The sequence below is a fragment of the Mycteria americana genome, chromosome 6, assembly GCF_035582795.1.
Source record: "Mycteria americana isolate JAX WOST 10 ecotype Jacksonville Zoo and Gardens chromosome 6, USCA_MyAme_1.0, whole genome shotgun sequence".
NCBI lineage: Eukaryota > Metazoa > Chordata > Aves > Ciconiiformes > Ciconiidae > Mycteria > Mycteria americana.
The window spans coordinates 26,106,881-26,126,207 of record NC_134370.1 but is presented as its reverse complement, the minus strand read 5'-3'; the positions used below and the strand labels follow the sequence as shown (position 1 = coordinate 26,126,207).

At 37.6% G+C, this 19,327-nt stretch overlaps 1 protein-coding gene across 1 annotated transcript in view; it reads right to left on the bottom strand.

Moving 5' to 3' along the window:
• Positions 1-19,327, bottom strand: part of LRMDA (leucine rich melanocyte differentiation associated) — a 696,410-nt gene that overhangs the window by 578,075 nt on the left and 99,008 nt on the right. The gene's annotated exons all lie outside the window — the stretch shown is intronic.

Here is a 19,327-nt window from a genome sequence, read left to right as displayed (position 1 = left end):
CTTTATTTCTCACAGCATTTTTGCTATGTGAACATGGTCCAAACAACAAGGTTAAATGAGAGCTCCTCCAAATTCAGGTTCCTTGCCTAAGAGCCAACACACTGTAAGAGTAATTTTGTTAGGACAGAAAATATACAAAATCAAATGTTTTGCATTAAAAATGCAAACAATGTGCATTTAGAGAGGAAAAGGAAAAAACAAATAATCTTTTTTATATAAGTATCTTTTAGACAAAAGAATCTTTCCTGTTCAAAAAGTTTTATAATCTTTTTTACACAAAACATGAGGGTCAAGCACAAAATATAAAGACAGGAAGGGTAAGTTCCTTCAGGGATAAGTTTTGTTCAAGACAAATAATTTAAATGACTAATATCATTTCTGGGACTTAATTAAAAAGAACCCAGTCTAAGAGGTTAACAGAGGAGGCAATATGACAAATTCAATAATAAAAACCAAATATTTTTTAGGTAGTCTCAACAAGAAAAGAATTTTTAACATACAAGTAAATGGTCAAACTCAAGAAGCACGATAGAAAACAGTACAAAGGCAGAAGTAAAGTTTATAACCAAGAGGTGGCCTCAAGCCACCATGGCCATCCCCCGTCCCAAAATAAAATAGTAGTGATGCTGTGCACCAGACAGAAATAAGCAATGCAGCTAGCCAGAAATGAAGAGAAAAAATGGGATTAAGTAACAAGACAAAGGAACAGTAATGTCATATGAAGATTCACTTTAAAGTATTATCAAGACTGACTATATCTATGTGAGCAAATAGTGAGGTCCAAATGGAGCATACCTCCAGAGTAAAATATCTGATGCCAAGGACCCAATGTCCAACATTAGATGCATTTTGGGGGATTTTAATGTGTATTTGATGTAACCTGTTTCCCTAGACGGAATGCTCAGCAGCAGCTAGAGCACATCAGCTGCACCTCTGAAGAACATCCTCCAGTTCGTTAGAAAAGAATCCAGACTCTGCAGAGCAAAATGCAATTCAATAACTGTGGAAGAGCAGAAGAGGTGCTTCAAAAGCACAAGCCCTATATGATGGCGATGGCAATGCAGGCACTTTCTAAAAGTCAGGGAGACCAAAAGCAATACTATCCCTCTGGACTAGACAAGACTAAGGCCTAAATCAAGGTTTTGGCAATGGAAGCAAAGTATAAACAATAGAGCCTGTTGAGAGCTAGAAGCGAAATTGTGAATGCTAAAATGAAGATTTTCTTAAGGTTGCTTCTCCTTCTTATAATCTGGTCTGAAAGAGAAGGCTTAGGTAATAGTTTAATACATAAAGCCATTCAAGAAGTAATATGATGGTAAAACAAGACTTCATCATCTGGAGAAGTGCAGTATAGTTTGGAATTTAATGCCTGTTTTTCTCTGTTACAAAGAAATTTGGAAATTGGTACATTTTGTTTAAAAAAAAAAAGGCATTTTAGTCACTGATTTGCATGTTGTGAATGGAACAATGAAGTTCAGTATGATAGAATCTATACACAATAAATTGCATTAAGCTACTAATTATCAGTTTCTTAAGCTATACCTGGCACACATTGAATCTATGACACTATTAGGAAAATTATAAGTTCTGTGGAAACCAGAATTTATTTATTTCTTTCTTCCTTTCACTAACAGTGAAAACCAAGGACTGGTGGAATTTCACCCATAACAAACTATTAGGAGAAAGGCTTAGACTTAATTATCAAATAAAGAGGATGATTATCCTTGCTGATTTTGGTTAGATGACTGTATCTGGTGAATCGGTGTTCACAAGTCTAAGACTATACAAACTAGTACTTATGACAGAAAACTAGAAAGCTAGGGCAGCGAAGGAAACATAGCAAAATTAGTGAACAGATCATGTTCTTGATGGCTGCCACAAGGAATTGGTAACATGATTATTGGAGCCCATGCAAGACCAAGACCAAGCTGAATCCAGTCAAACATCTAGCAAAATGGCTAAGTAAGCATTTTACAGGCTCCATTCAGTGCTGATACGGCTGTAGCCTGTCATATAAAATCTAAACTCTTCTCCATCTTCTATTCATTGGTGTGTCCTGAGCAGCTGGAATTTGACAGTGATGACAGTGCTTTCTCTCAGCCAACTTTTTCAAAATCACTTCCCCCATCTTTATGAAGAATATGGTAATTTGCTCACATTTCCATGGAGGAAAGGTAATATATAAATGCAAGGCCGTATAAACAAGCAAGTAAAAGAAGTGGAACAGCACTGACCACTCAGTTCCATGCCTGCCCAAATGTATCCCCACAATCCTCTGCATTAGAACTGAGACTAAAGTGATCCACAATGTGTTACCTAGTATTCTTATTAATACCAGCCTTCATAAGCAGTTGGAGTCTCACTGTCCATGCTGAATTTTTCTGATGCCTGTTTCACTTTTTTCTTTTTTTTTTTAATGGCCTACTTACTTTGGATCTCCTTATACTTATTAGGATAATATTGCACATTTATCCCCTGCTCTTTCACTGAGTCAACTACACAGGCAATCTGACAGCTGAATTATGTATGGCACTGCTGTCAGTCTCAGAGATACAAATGTCTTTCTCCAACAGCCAACAACCTCAAGCCATTTAGCACCAAACTGACGCAACAATAAGCAGAAGTATGCCATACCTCTACATCTGAAGCACCCCTACTAGCAATGACTAGCTTCCTTTTTTTTCTTGCAAGCTTTCAGATGGATAGCTCTGTCTAAATTTTACTTTAAAAGAAGAGGCAGGTCAGCCTAAAAATCAGCACACTTGCATCCTCCATCTTGCTTTCATACCGCTTTGCATAAGGCTGATGGCTTATTATAGTTTACCTTCATCTTAAGACAAAACTCTTCATAATACAAAGCATCTCCTTTTAAAAAGCCATAAATATTTCCAGGAAAGCTATATTTATGCGAACACTGCCACCCTGGGCAGCTGGACTTGGCAGTTCATGTATAGGTGGATTAAAAAGAAAGGGCAGGGAATGGGTCAGATGCAGAGGAAGAGCTGGTCACTTCATTTATTTACCTAATCTGCTTGGCTATTGCTGGCCAAGTTTGCTCTTGGAACAATGAGAAAGGCCAATTAATTTATCAATCTGTACTCCTCTCTGCCATAACATATTTTCCCCTTGCCAACAAAAAACGTGTCCATTATCAGCCAGGTCCCCGTCCTCCCAGGCAGCTCGTGCAGCTGTATAATTACACTTCTTCCCTTGACAACTTGCATGATTGTTTTCCTAACAGTATATTACTTCGTTAGTACTTTCCAATATACGTTATTTTTAAACTGTCACTTTTGCCCAACTCATCCCAATTCGCACTCGTCTGTTTATCATAACAATCATTAATAACTGTCACTCCACACCATCAATTTAACGAACTCACTCCCTCATTAGCATGTTCTAGCATTTGTTCCGTAGAAAGGCTGATTATTTTCTACAACAGGCCAAGCCAATTACTTTAGTGAAATGGAATCACATTAATCAAAACTTAACAAGGTGGCAAATTTAAAGATATCAGATTGCAAAAGACAGCATAACTAATATGTCAATGTCAGAGGTACTACGTAGGTATGCAGCAGCTGTACTAAATATATCTCTTCACGAAGGCCACATGAATTTTGACATTTCATATGATCTGACAACTACCAAAGTGATATTAGAAGGCTGGAGGCTGGGCTGAGCTGCTCCCGATGACTTCTGTAGATTCTGGCAAGGGCAGCAAAGAAAGGCAAAGAGGAAGGAGAAAAAGGAAATGGTGACCACGTGTGTCCGCAATTCCTGGTGGATGGTACTTTATCATGTCCCTCTATGCCAAGACATTTTCTTTTACACTTTAAATGATGATGCTCATCAATTATACGCTGACAGCTGCATCAGAACCAGCTGTAAACATGCAACATCCAGCAGTGTGAAAATATGCTGACACAACAAATACATATTATGTTTTACCTTTTGGTCTACATTGCAGAGAGGATGGAACATTCTTCCCACAGCACCTTTTTCCTTTTAAAGAGAAAGCTCAGACTTTTCTTTTTCTCTGTTACATCTTAAGAAGCTTTTAAGTTAAGTCAAAGAGCCTGCATCCCAAATCTTCACATAATCCATCAGTTCAACCATCTCTAAATGTACTGTGGTTTATGCAGCAGCAGAAGGTAAGCACTCACCATTAGTCCTTACCAGCTTGGACAGGAAATTACAGCTTTATTAAACGCATCTGAATGCTCTTTGGTTTTCCATACAGATAGTAACAAATGCTCATGGCTTATTTAAAAAAAAATATTTATTTTAAAAGTGGGGCAAAATATCCCAAGGCTTACAACTTCTGTTGTATAATATTATTAGGCTTGGTTATATCATACCGTTCAAGAAATTGCACAGTGATTCATTTTTTACAACTTAAATAGCTATTTGCTTCAGTTGCCAGGTTGAAGATGATAAATGTATATGATAAAAAAAGAACAAAGAGAAGGGCCAGTTCTTATAAACCTACAACATTAGTCAATGTATTAACCCATTCGTTTCTAATTGTTGGCATTTTAGTGTTCATCATGAACAAGTTTGCTCACTTCAACCTGTGTTCTAGTAAACATTAGGATTTGGACAAATATATGAGCATACAAAGAATCGTTCACTTTCGTTAACCTCTAAACTGCCAGAACTTTTAAAAGGCAATGTTAAGCCATCACCAAATTTAAAATCAGAGAAAAGCAAGACTAAAAATGGACCTCAAAAGATCAAAGGTCACCTCATCCACCCCATACTTGTAGATATAATCAAGTTTACGCAGTTTGCACTCAAAAATTTTAAAAAAAAATAGTAATAAAATAACCCTCCTGAGAAGCTGCACTCGTTTGCCTATTCCCATGTTTAACTGTATTATTGTGAGAAAATTTCTCCTTATATTCAGTCTATATTGCTCCTGCTACAATATGAGCATTATTTCTTATTCTTCCTTTGGTGAATCTGCATAAGTTAGTTATTAAGAAAAGGCAGTGGTCATTTTTCACATATTTGCAGGCTTATATACTTCTTCCTCCCAATACGTAAACCTATCCAAACTTTAATTTTTTCCATTTCACTTATAACAGTCAAAAATGCCATTTTGATTTCTAAGATAATACTGTAATGCAGATACTAAGGTAATTAGGATTTTTGCCAAAACGTTAAATTAACTCACTAACACACTTAGCCTGCTTAGAAATACTTGTCCCATATGATACCAACTGGTATTTATTGGTTCATTATTTTTAATTAAACTCAAATGACACATTAATATATATTACACGTTTACCTGAGAGGTGTCATAACCTAAGATTTAACTGTAGGATGAATTTATCAAGAAACACCAATTGTTAAGATGAATACAAGTATTTTAAAAAAAACAAGAACAAGATTTATCACATTTGAGAGTACAAGCATAAGAGACAAGAAGTGCAGATGGCTTCGAGGGGCACTTTGCTGATACAACTAAAACTCTTTCTCTGCAAACGATGAAACGTTCTTCTCTTTTAAGTGGTATTTTTATGATTATAGGAAAGTGAATAAGCTCAATAAACAACAGAAACTAAAACACTGTCTCATTACACACTTGAGAAGACATCAACAGATTTACTACAGCTCTCATTCTGGATTTTCTTAATCCAAGACAACCTATACCTATAGCATTATTAATCTCAAAGGACTTCAGCAGGTCCCAACTAAAATGCTTCATCCACCATCAAAGTGCAACTAAGTATTGCACTTAACACTATAAGACACCAATAACTAACAGTTTACGAAAGAAACAGTCGTGGTATGTTTTATAGCTAGCCAAACTCTAAAGAAAATTTGGATTTGATAAAATGCTCTACCTGAAGCATCCATGACTCTAGACCAGAAGGACCTGACATGTTGAGTAGGGGGAGAATTTTCAAAAGCCTGTATGAAAACATGTTCTTTATCAGTTTTATCAGCTTTATCTAATAGTGCTAACAATTCCCAGCCTCTGAACAAAGTGGGTGCAACATCTTGAAATACCAACCCACAAGAACACTGAACCCTCTGGGCCAGACTTTTCAAGCATTTGGGTGCCTAATTCCCATGGACATTGAGAATCCATTTTATTCTGAGTTAGGGCAGATAATCTGCCCGGGTATTAAGTATTTAGGCACCAAGACTAGAAGGCTTTCCTATAGCTTCACTATGCCCAGGTAGAAGAGAAACATGTATTGCTGGAGCAATAAGTCTAAGTGCCTATATTTTTGTGAAGGGATTTAATTAAAGGACTTTATTAGCAAGAACTAAGCCTTTATACCACCCAAGCAACTAACTTCTATTTCAGTTGTTTCTATAGACAACCTATAGCATGCAGACATTAAATAGACAACATGAGGTTCACCAAACCACTCATTGCCAAACACCAGCTGAAGCAGAAGCAGACCCAAGGCCAGGCTCGGCGAGCGCCGCTGCTGCCCATCGCTGACATTCCGCTCCTCTGCGCACCAGGGCTGTAACAGGGAGGTTTTCTATTTCCACCCCCATCCAACCACCAATCTGCTTAGAGAAATAATACATTTTCATCACAGCAATAACTATCAGCATGATAATAACAAAAAGTGTGTTGTCCCCTTTCCTCCACCATTCAATACAGAACTTTTTTTAAGTATTACTTCAAGGTTTGAAATGTGTGTTAAAATGACAGTCTACATTAAAATAATGGATAAATGTCTCAAATCATTATCACTAACTACCGCCATTGAACTGTATTTTATTAATTCGGTTATTGCTCAGAAGATACCCTCCAAAGCAATACATTTGTATATTTTTTTCCTCTTGGCTATCTTATTCTTTCATATCAATTAATTTCCAAAGATGACAACTTGAGCTAGTCTTTGTAATGGTTCTCACTTTGTATGAATAAATTATGCATAACAATATAGCTGCCTCTGTTCACAACCATTCAAGACAGAATATATTCTCATCTGATATATAATAATTTGGAATTGACCTGCTAAGTATAAAAGTAAATAACAAAGTTCTCTACCACAGTTTATGCTAAAAGCTCCATTGTCATCCATTCCTGTGCATCAGTTAGTTAGAAGCGCAGCATTAACAGACACTTGTCTTTTTTAAACCTTACACTATGAACACCAGCATCTTTGAACCACTTCCAGGAAAGATGTGGTGTACATATTAAATGAGCATCATGAGTATGAACATTACAGCAATTGAAATAAAATTAAATTTCTGGATTCTGAATGATCCGGTTCTTTTAAGATACACGTAAAAATTTAGCTTCTGCCTTTTCACCGTGTGCTGCATACTGTGTCTAAAATTAATCCCACAGGAGGTTTTTTTATTTCCTATTCTGCCTATCTTTCATCTTCACCCCAGACTAAGCAGATGGATGTGAATTCAAAGTTTTCTGATCTTTAGCACAAGTTATGGAGGGTTATCTTTGGCTGTATATCTTTCTGCTGGCAGCACTCCCTTGGTGATGAAGGATTAACCACCACAGCTGTCTCTTCCCAGAATGATGCAGTGCAGCGCTCCTCAACACGACAGCATCACTTAATCTTAATGTCCGCTCTTCCAGCGCAGCCGCGCAGGACAAAGCCAATCAACATCAGATGCCACCAAGATGGACCTACTGCTTGGCCCTGGAGTCTTTCACCCTCGCACACCTATTAATCAACATCATCCAGCCCAATCCCAGCGTTCACTTCTTTCAAACCACAGTTAAACTAAGCCAGGTTTTATATTAACGGACCGAGAGATAGAGAAATCTAACCAGAGATAAAGTATGCATACGCAGAACTATAGAGCAAATTCAAATCAAGTTTTAAACCCCCTTACTTACAAAACAAATGTGTTTATTGTGTTTTAAAGCATAACTACCTGAATATCTATCTTTTACACATTGAAACTCACTAATAAGAAAAGCTGCCTCTTATCTTTCATGCCTCCAAAGTCTTAAGAGGGCATAACTACAACATCTTGAGCTTGATGTTTTTATTAGGAATTGTGCTATCCCACAAATACAGAATGCACATAGATAAAAGTTCCTTAGTCTCAAACAAACACTTCTCCAGAACCATATTATCTTGCCAAGATTTATTTTCTCTACTTTAACCTATTGTATGCAGACAGTTTAGTATTTTCCCCTCTTCCATCTATCTACTCCCCCCAGTTCCAGAGCAATTATAACATAGCTGCTTCCTTTATTTCTGCCCCCCCCTTTTTAAAGCTAGCAAGTTCTCAACAGCAAATGCAATAAAACCGTAAATTATAGCTAGAGTTTACTAAACAAATGCAACCTAGTTAAATTTAGAAAAATCTTCACTTTTGCTTACATTTGCAATTTTACTGCTGAACTACTGGTATTTCTTACTTATGCAACATTAAAATGTATAAGAAATCCTCTTGTGTGCTATATGCAGCAACTACTCTTGATTTATAATACCCAATTTAGGAAAAAAACCCACAACTAAACCTGATTTAAATCACAGATTACTCTGTAAAACACAAGCAAGGAACTATTCCAAATCCTAAATGTAATTTAAACATATTTATATTTTACAGTGATATATTTTCCCCCATTCCTTGTCTTACTACTGTAAACTTTCTGTAATTATATAAGCAATTTCCCTGAGGTCACAACATTGATCACAGTTATATATTGCTCAAGTATTACAAAACATAACTTGCAATAAAATATTGCTGGACATCACTACATAATTTCACACAAAGAACTGCAAAACTGAAGTTCAAGAGTGCTGAATTTGGCAGTGGGGTGTTTTCAATAGATTATTCATTTCCTTCTTACTCCACCATTAACTGATTATTGTTGAAATACCACCAAAAACACTAAGTTCCCACATCGAGAAATGTATAAGAGGACAGAGTAAGGGGGAGAGAGCATATGAAACAGTTTAAATGGGAAGCCAAAGCATGCGATCCCTTTAGATTATTCCTTTCCTTCATCGCAACGTTATTATATCAGTCACCCCAGAAAGTGTCACAGTGGTATAATACGCTGGAAGGGCTCACAGCAGAAAAACCCCACAGGAGCGCCGCTCAATTTTTAGTGTTTCTGGTTGAGCGAGAGTTCTCACACACTTAATGAGAGGAGAGTTCACAGCTCTCAATGCACTATGCAAATAGATGTTATTTAGGAGCAGTTAGTGTTGGCATGTTGCACAGCTGAGCTGACGCACCAGTCACTGAACACTAGTTAACAAATGCAAGGCTCCCCTTCGGGAAGTTGGTTATAAAAAAGGGAAATGAAGAATTGAAGATAAAGAGAAGGATATTTTAGTTCACTGTGCAAAAGCAGCGGTAATAAAAGGCTGAAGAGCAGCCATTCACTACGTATATTGTACAAACACAGCAAACTGCAACTGTGAGCATTTGCTTTGATACTGATCTCAAGGAGGTTTGAGCAGGTTTGGTTCATTACCTATACGGGGAGCTCTCAAAGAGCATTTAGAGTCATCCAAAGAGGTTAGCAACACACACTTTCTCAACTAACTTTGCAATTTCAAAATTACAAAACATCACAGACCTGCCAACAGTAACTGTCACCTTGCTGCAACCAAAGCAACCTAACTTGTAGACAGATGCACAAAACTAAGGCTCAGTCTATGCAACAAGCCACTATGGAGACTGACCGAATTTCCCTATGGGCAGTGTGGTCCTGCAGGCCCTGCTAAAGGTCAGTATGAGCTTTTATCGCTTTCTGGAGATCACGTCACTTGACTGAAAAAAGACAAAGTGACTGTTTCCAACAGCGCCGCACTGCAATGCAGTCTTGTGCAATGTTATGTCTCTCAGTTCTGGGAAGCAAATCAGTTAGGCAGATTCCTCTTCTCCAAAAGGATCACAGAAAACTGTACTCCAAAAAAGGAATGAAGATGACAAACATGCACGAGTTTCAAGCTAAGCAGCTTGGAACTCCCTTCTGTTAACTAACATGAATGAACGAATGCCAAATTGCAAACACTGCTGGTAGCAAGAGAATCAGATGCAGCCTTCAAATAACAAAGGAGAAATCCTCACAAATCTCCAGATATTTAAGAACAGTTACTTTTCAGAAAAGTTCTCTATTCCCAAAAAAGTGGAATGCTAACACAGTATATTACAGAACACGACTTCCATGTTATATGAAGATCCAAAAGACTGTCTTTAAGTCAGGATGGATTGGCGCTAGACCTGTGAGCTTCATTAGCTAGCAAGGCTCTCCACACTCCAGGAGAGTTCATGCAGGATAAGTACCAGCTCATTTCTTCAAGCACTGCAGTCACTGATTTCAGGTACTATGTTGATCTTGTCTGATATCCTCTAGTACCTAAATAGGCAGCACACCATCTTTAGAGTAAAACAGTAATATTCCATTGACTGACACGCCATGAACGAGCATCAGAAAACATTAGTATCGGTCTTCCCAATCACAGGTGACCTTCTGCTAGAGACTTTATGAAGGAAACAGGGGAATCTGCCAGTGAAACATCAAAAATTTAATCAGCATTTGAGAATCTTCAAGTGCAGCTTCCTTCTGAAGAATTTAAGAATACAAGATCTTTTTCTCCAGACTCTTCCTGAAAGATGCTGTTGACTCAACACAAAGCTACTGAACAGAAAACCGACAGATCTCTCCTATGACCATGTCTCAAAACCAACAGTCCCAAACTAAGTTTTAGCAGACTTTAGTTCTCTCTAAATATGCAAGTCCCAGTTTCATAAACCCTCTAAGCTTTTCTTCCTCATTGTAAATCACATTGCCAATGTTTTACATATCTATTATTGCCAGCAAAGATTACAATATAGGAATAGCAGCAACAACGCGGTAGCTTTTTTTGATTGTCTCTCAACACAAAAGTGAACACATTTTAAATTCTGAATAGAAGTGCCTGCAGCCATCCAGCTTTGCAGCTCCAGATCTCTTTTTAGGTCAAGTATATTATATTTTTCAAGCCAGCCAACTGTCATAAGCATAGTATAATGTTTTTCAGATATTCTTCCATCATAAATTTAATATCTTAATTTCAAGTTCTGAAGTCAAACGGTTATTTACACACAAACACCACACATTTAAAGACAAAGAGGCCTTTTGAAAACTGAAACCAATAGAACAGAAAGAGAAGGACCTTAGAAAAACAGTGGACTAAAGCATCATAAAATACTCCTTAAAAAAAACAAATACCAGATAAGCCAAAACAATACAAAGGTTTTACAAAATTATTCAGGGAAAAAGGAAGAGGCTTTTTTATTTTTAGAGAAAAATTTGAAATTATTCAACCTGCATCATTTGTCTGTTAACTTTATCCACAAACAGCAACTGGTTAGAAGCGCACAGTTAAACCAGGTCCCCAGCTCTTGAAAAGAAGCATTTTCCGAGCATTTTTAGGAGGCCACACCAGAACCGAGATCGCACTTTCTGACATGGTTTTCATGCTTAAGAGACCAAAACTGCCACTTGTGAAACCTTGTGCTTCCCTGGCACAATAGTCTCTTTTGCAGATGGTTGCAAAGGTTCATTGCCTGAAGGACTGAAATTCTGAGGGTCTGAATATCTAAGACAGTTTATGGATCCACTTGCTCCCATAATTTGAGGAAGAGCTCATAAAAGCTTGCGTTTCAGTAACCACTGAACGATTACTGAACAGAATTTTCAAAACTTCCCAAGTCACTTCGAAAACAGAGTTTGAAATCTTTAAGTCCCAGATACTCTGGATATTTTACTCACTATGTTCTTTTTAAGAAGGCTGGGTTAAAAAAAAAAAAAGATGTTGTTACTATTAGACAGCAAACTTCCCACAATAAAAGCCCAGCATCATTATGTGACAAAAGGGGTTAACTTATCAAATCCCATTAAACTATAATCAAGGGCCTTTGTATTCAGCTTATGCCCTTGCTTGCATTTGTCAAGGGATGATAACAGACGGCTTACAAACTCTCTTCTCATTACTAATTCATTTTTTCACACACCTGTTAATTATTAGCAGCACATAATTATTAACAAAAACCATGCATCAAAGAGGTTATTTGGATATATTGTCACCCACATCTGATTTATGCCAGTGGAGAAACCCATAAATATATTTCAATGTGCACATAAAATTGGGGGGGACGGACAATGACTTTGGGGGGAGGAAGTATTTGGCGGGGGGGGTGTTTTATGCAGCTTTTCTTTTTTTTAAAGTGCAAGTTAAAATAATTTACCAGGCAAAGCATTGTCTAGCTGTGCCTCCTCACCCAGTCTGGATCAACACTGTGAGAGTGTGGTTGTTAAAATTTAGTGGAAAAGGAAAAACCATAATTCAATAAATCAAGATTCTTGATGCTTGTAGCTATAAAGCGTCTAATACTAGCATTAAAAAAAAACAAAAAAAAAAAAAACAAAAAAAAAACAAACCACCACACAAAGCAAAGAAAACCACAAAACAGCACAAAAAACCAGAAGGGATTTTAACTCTAAAGGTCTGGATAAACTCCAGCATGGATAGTTAAACCCCCTCTATTACCTTTATGACGTTTCAATTGCCAATAATGTTCTCTGTGTCTCATTATAACAGGCTGCTGCAGTGGTCTCTGCTTAACATTGCCTCAAACAAATATAGCAAAGATGAATTCTGCAAAATTAGTTATAATTTCTATAAAGAGCATATGGAGACCCAGTTATACTGCTTAAGATCACTGTCATTTATAAAAGCACTACAGAAAGAGAAAAGGTATTTTTAAATTTAACTGATGGCTATTTATCTCAAAATACATCAACTTGTCAGGAACTTCAGAAAATACATAAAAGGGCAACCTACTGACAAAGGAAACATAACACAACATTTTGCCTCTATTCTTAGACTTCCACACTATCTCTCTCCCAGCTTCAAAGGCTAACAAACTTTTGAGCAAGGCTTTCAGAAAAGGAATTAAATTGAAATTATCAACCCCATGAAAACCAGGTGGCCAAAACAGTTAGTGGAAGTGGACCAAATTCCCATTCTTTGGGGAGCAAGAAACTTTAAATCAGCAGTGGGTCACATGAATGTGATCTGAAAAAGCTGGACATATGATATGCCATCCTGGAGCACCAAAAAACAGATCAGAGCTTTTTAAGAGGGAGAGCAAGACATCCAAGTGAGACATACTCACCATCTGTCAACACTGACATGGGGATAAGTTTGGATCTCAATATTTGAAACACAGTGTAGGAGACTGGTGGATCTTTTCTAAAATCTGCATTTATTACTAGGTATTTAGAGCACTCACCATTCAAATCGTGCTTTCCTGCTGATCCTTTTAAAGACAGATTCAGTATTTTCATTTGACTCATCACCATGCACTACAGTGCTGGTTAAACATCACACCTGAAGTCTGATTAAGAGCTTTATTCTACCATTACGTAAAATCAGATCAACACTTTTCTAAACATAGCTCAATTGGTGAGCAAGAATTGTCAGAAAGCAATGTACTTCCAGTAGTGTTTTCCCAGAAACACAAAGAATTTCACTGGTTAAATTCAAAATTTGGGTATAAAAAGCCCCTCCTTTTTTATATGCATCTTTTGATAGCCATACACTACCACTATAAGGAAACAAAAAAAGAGAGTTTTATTGTCACCGTTATCATCACAGTTGTGCAAACAAAAAGAGAAGTCTCCAGAAATTTGATGTTACTTGTAACATCCAGGTTTGGTTTTCCTTACAGTGCTTTTAACTTTCTTGCAACAGAATTTTTAAGCTCAGGTTTGGTGCTATGTAAACATTTTCACATGGTGTCTGATCACATCAGAGCAAGTTCACCACTGCCCACACAACACTGCGTGAAGGTAACTTAAAGAAGCGTTGTGCTTAGATAACTAGAAGCATGCCATTATTTTGTCACTCCCTACTTTTCTGTCCTCAGGGCTACTCATATTAATCAGCTGTAGCTCTCTACAGGAAAAGGTCATTAACCCCTGATTTTTCGAAGGCATTGTAAGAAAGCAAACATTTCAGATACATAAGAATTAGATTTTTGTGATTAAAATTGCAATCAGAGTATTAAACTTGGCAGGCAAGTCTTTAACTGGGTACTGCTAACATTAAGTTTTATCAGCAGCTGAATTGCTTCTCTAGTTTTTAGCCCCAATCCTTTCAGATTAGACAGTTTTTAGTGCAAACTAACACATATATAAAAATTCAAGAGCCCAAGGATTCAGCTGCAGGGAAAGTAATCAACATTAAGAGAGAAGATACATTTTTTTTTTAAACATTGATTCAAGACATACGTTCAGGGTCCATGCAAACCAAACCCAATGCCTCTGAAGTCAGCTTCCTAAATATTTCCTCATCTGAAAAAGAATGTACAGAACATTCTCCGCTGCCAAAAGCTGAGCGCTTTCCTTTCTAGTCACTTGTAATGCAGTTCTGTAAGGTAGTGTGGTGCTGAATATTAGGACGGTTAGTGTTCCTTGTTGAAAAAGGAACCAAAATCCGGTCTTACATAGCATGAATAAAGGACTCTTTTGCCAGTCTCCAAAGGGGAAGAAGGAAAGTAAGACCTTAAAACAATTCTGTTTTAACACTGAACAGTGATAGCAAAAAATGAATAGGGGATAATCTAATTTCATTGTGAAATAAGAAGAAGGAGTCAAAGTAACACATATCACAAGAAATTAGAAAAAAAACATGTAGCAAAATAACAACAATAAAAAGAAAACCTCTACTGACCAAGGATCTCTTTTCCACAAAATACCCCTAGGTATATTTAGGGTTTTTTAAAGATATTCCTATTGAAGTGTTAAGGAAAACTGAAATGTACATCGTCCTTTTAGTTATCTCTTTACATGAAGGGAGTGTGTTCACTCATTAAAATCTAACTTGCAAGGACAAAAAAAGTTTAAGAAATTAAAACCTCTTCTTTGTTCAAAAGCCTTGCCAGTTTCTGTTCTTACTGATTTATTTAAATAAAATGTTAAGTAGTAGGTGTTAATAAAATTACACATGTGATAAAATGACTATTCTTTTAAAATCTGATCTGTAATAAATTTTATAAATTCTGATTGCTAGTTATTCAAGCCGTCAAAGCTTTGCCAACAATAGCCAGCAGAGGTCTATTACTGAAGTAGTATTAATATAGACATCATCACCAATTCAAAGCAGATAATAAAGGACTGACACATTTATTATCATTATTAATTAACAGTTTTCTGAGATGGAATTAAATCAATATGCTGCTCTGATATCATTTTAACTAGTTATGCAAATCAAACATTTAGAGCCCATGAAAGGATATAAATGCCATTCAAAATTCACTTCACACTTATTACTGTAATATCAGAACTTTCAGGCTTTGCTAGTAAAAAAAGGACTTAATGCTCATTTAATTACACTCAGACATAAAGCTTATGGAATGAAAGTTGAAATAGCTGATTAGTTAGGAAGTCACAGTAAGGCTATAACACTAGGGATAGACAATGAGATAATAATGTGAAAATGCAGAGCTTTTGCTCAGAGTTGTTCTGGCAGATCCTATTAAAAAGAACAATGACATGTGTAGGAGAAAATGTTTTAAAATTACAAAGTTGAAGAACCTTTCCTAAAGCTAGGAGAAAAAAGAAACCGTTAGTTGTCACTTATATAAATAGAAAAATGCTATGTTAAATCATGTAACATTTTTTCTAATTATGCAATTACAATACTTAATCTTTTAGATGTGAAATTTTAACTATTTATCTGCACAAACAACAACATTAAAGAACCTTCTTTGTCAGAATAAGATTTTGATACACTTGCTAGCAGAGAATTAGCAATGGCCAGCCTGGCAAAGGGATCCTGACTGATGCCACTGGAGATGACAGCCTGACAGGTTTAAGAGCCTACAGTAAGGTCAGTGTTGAGACTGAGCTGGCTAGCAACGGCAAGCCCTTGGCTAACCACACTGGCCAAATGAGGTCAGGTTCTAGTCAACCCCTCCAGCACCATGGAAAAAGAGCACCTCTGAGAAGCCCTCATCACGAGGCAAAACGAAGGTGGCTGATAAAGAAAGGAAAAAGACCAAGGAGTCTTTTGACCTTGAGCACATCTTTGACCTTTAGTCTTGTGCATCAAGCACAAGAGCATTGTGTATGGATGTCGTTTCACCAGTGTGAAGTATCGTCCCTCACTTTATCCACAGGAGACATTAACAGGGTTCCCGGCAGCTCAGGATCTCACAAGTTCTATGCAGTCTGCAGTGTAGAAGACACTGAGAAGTCTTGGGTTTTGCCTATTCACTGTGAATATCCATCAAACCACAACATTTTTCAAAATTATTACGGGATCTTTACCTAGATTTTTCCTGCAGATGTTAAACCTCTCCGCTTTGCTACCTGCACACCTGCCTGACTTTCACAACACTACATTGGGCTTGAAGCTTAAAATGGAACTTAGTAAGACTGCGGGAGAGGAAGGGAAGTGACAGACTTCTCACTTAAAGCAGTGTCTAATTTTATCACGTTCACAAAACGAAAGCTTTGGCAACCCAGGAAGATTTCTCCATTCAGTACACTCCATACTCCAGGGACAACGCTCAGCCTAAGTCTTAAAACAAGCATTCACAGAACAGATTTATTTGCTGGAAAAGAGGATCTTTTGTGTACTCTGGCAAAGTAGGAGAGGATGAGGTAACATTTTTAGGAAGCTAAAAGGCTGGATCAGAAAGGCAACAGACTATTTCTACAGAGTAAGGTAACTCCGATCTCATTGTTCAAAACTATTTATCATGAATTAAAAAACAACGCATACAAGCAAAAAGGTTGGAATTTTATGAAAATGGTAAAAAAGCAGCTTGTAAGATTCCTACCATTACATTAATTAACTCAATATCTAGGTAACTGAAAATACTAGGCTTGCTAAATCACCTGACATCAATCAATAAAGAGAGGGGAACCATGTTCTGTCAAAGGTAAGAGTACAACTGAAGTCTCGTCTCCATGAGACTTTCCTGATTCATTTTATGATTAGCAAGAAGCCTCGCTAGTAGCTAAAAGAAAATTTAGACCTATGAACTGAAGACAGGTGAGTTAGCGCTCTTCACAGAGGAATCCATTCTGGTTGACGTGTCACAGAATTTTGTAGTTGGCCAGATCACTAACTTTCAAATCTACTTGGAAAAAAAGTTCTCTCTTTTTGCACGGTCTGTACTAAAAAAACAGAATATGCCATCCCGTGATGAATCACTTTTTGCACCCTGCCTCAAAATATGTACTTTAGGCACTAAATAGATATCCAAATTGCATGTCCGGAGTGCGCTCACAAGCCTAAATAACTGCTCGCCAACCTTTTTTCCCTGTTCAACAATACTGCAGCAGAGGAAGCCTGTCAAACACCAGTCAAACTGCCTGATATCCTGGATCAGTTATCAGCTGAAGAGTGCACTACAGGCAGGAGGAAGAGGAAGCAACCCAGCAGTGCCCCTTTGAGCACACAAAGCTGTCTAGACAACAGCCATTTTTTATAATATGTAATTGGAGTATTTTACTTGCTGATGATCTGGGTTTTCAAAATTATTTAGTGTAGATGAGACCTTCTTACCAAGGCATTTCCTAAAGGCACTCTTACACCTGCTAGAGCCCCCAGAAAGACTGGCATAAATATTTCCTGGCTTTATTTCTGGTATGGAATGGGAAAAATAACTTTTTCAAAATCCACACCTCGTCACCACTTTGAAAGTAGAGCTATAATTATCTCAAAATTTAAAATTATTAACAGCTGCTCAGTTCGGAGGTGGTGAAAGGGGAAAGCTTTGCACCATACAAAGAACTGGAACAGCTGGGTAAAGTCTTACCTACCTTTAAAAATGCCATCAATCCTGTAACAGAGACAGTCATGTGATAGCCCCTTTGTGACAAATACCCTATGTGTATTGCCCTCAGCTCTCTAGTGCCACGTAGCAGCTCACGAGGAGGGAACAGTTTGTCACCAGAAAGGTTGATGCTATGCACTACCAGTGTTAGGTTGAGACCTAAGCATCTAAAAGACTTTTTTTCAGTAACTGGGGTGGGGGGATGTTGCTAAACATAAGAGCTATCAACTAAAGCCCTTCTCTGAAAGTGGGAAACAAAGCAAATTGACTATTTTGACTGCAGACCCACTCACCAAGTAAATTCCAAATTACTCTCATAAGTCATAAAGAAGCACTGATACAACCATAGCTAGAGAGCAGGAAATAAGGATGAAAAAGGGGGGAAAAAAGGATTTCTAAACTCAAAAGAACATGATGAAATTTGAAGACTGGCCTGCAATAAGAGTAAAGTTGTGCTGCTCCAGCCTCTGCTGAACCTAACACAGTATAGCGTCCATCGAGATGCAGTGCAGCAGAAGGAAGGAAGGAGTTTCACTCAAGCGTCTACGTGGAACTCTGGGTTGGTAGAGTGAAAAAAACCTTGACAAGTATGGGGAATATCTTCCCCAAAACTCTGTGTTTCATTTCAAAGTGGTATTTCCTTTAACAGTCCCAGAGACAGAAGAGTAAAGGAAAACACAGCAGGAATGGGCATTTGCAGTAAAGTAGACTGTCAATACCCAATGTAGGAATCTCACTGCAACTGTTTACTTCTCCCTCCTTCGTGTCAGAAAGAGGGGCAAATGGTTTCCTCTGGGCTCGCTTCCCTCCAAGACAACTTTCTCACAGAAAACTGGCATAGGAAATGTGGTATTCTCCACACAAGCTGAAAACTTATGTTGTTAGTTCTGAAGGCTTTCATCTTGCAAATTCCTATTGTTAAAACAAAACCAGTGCGTAATAGTTTGGTGGGAAAAATGGGAGTTGAATTTGGCATGGAAAGATGGCAGAGGGAGTACACGCAGTGCAGCAATCGTACATCGAAAAAAACACTACAGGGGGTTTTCTTATTCATAATGTCCCACTCAGTTCACAATCAAATGGGATATTAGATGTATAAATACAAGCAAATACAGGCATCACTGGCACTGAAGAAGTAATACTCTTTCATTAAAAAAAACAAACACACCCCCTGCCCCCCAAAAAAACCAAAACTCAAAAAGACAGGCAAACAAAAAACCTCAAAGGACCGCAGAGCTGTGCCTCTCAACTCCTAAGAGTCCCATTCAACCAGCTATCACTTCTGCACACAACAGTAGATCCAACACAAGTGAAAGAGTGTTTTAGTACAAAAGCTTCTCTAACCTAGAAGGTCAAGCTGAAACCCTGCTTAGGTCAAAAGGGACAATGAAATGCCAGATCTCTTCCTATCACTCAGGTTTCATTATAAGACTACCACTCCTTGAGTAACCATTCGGCTTATCTGGTAATTCTTGGCAAAAAAAGGCCCCAAACTGGAACAAATTGGAGTACACTTTGGCCAACA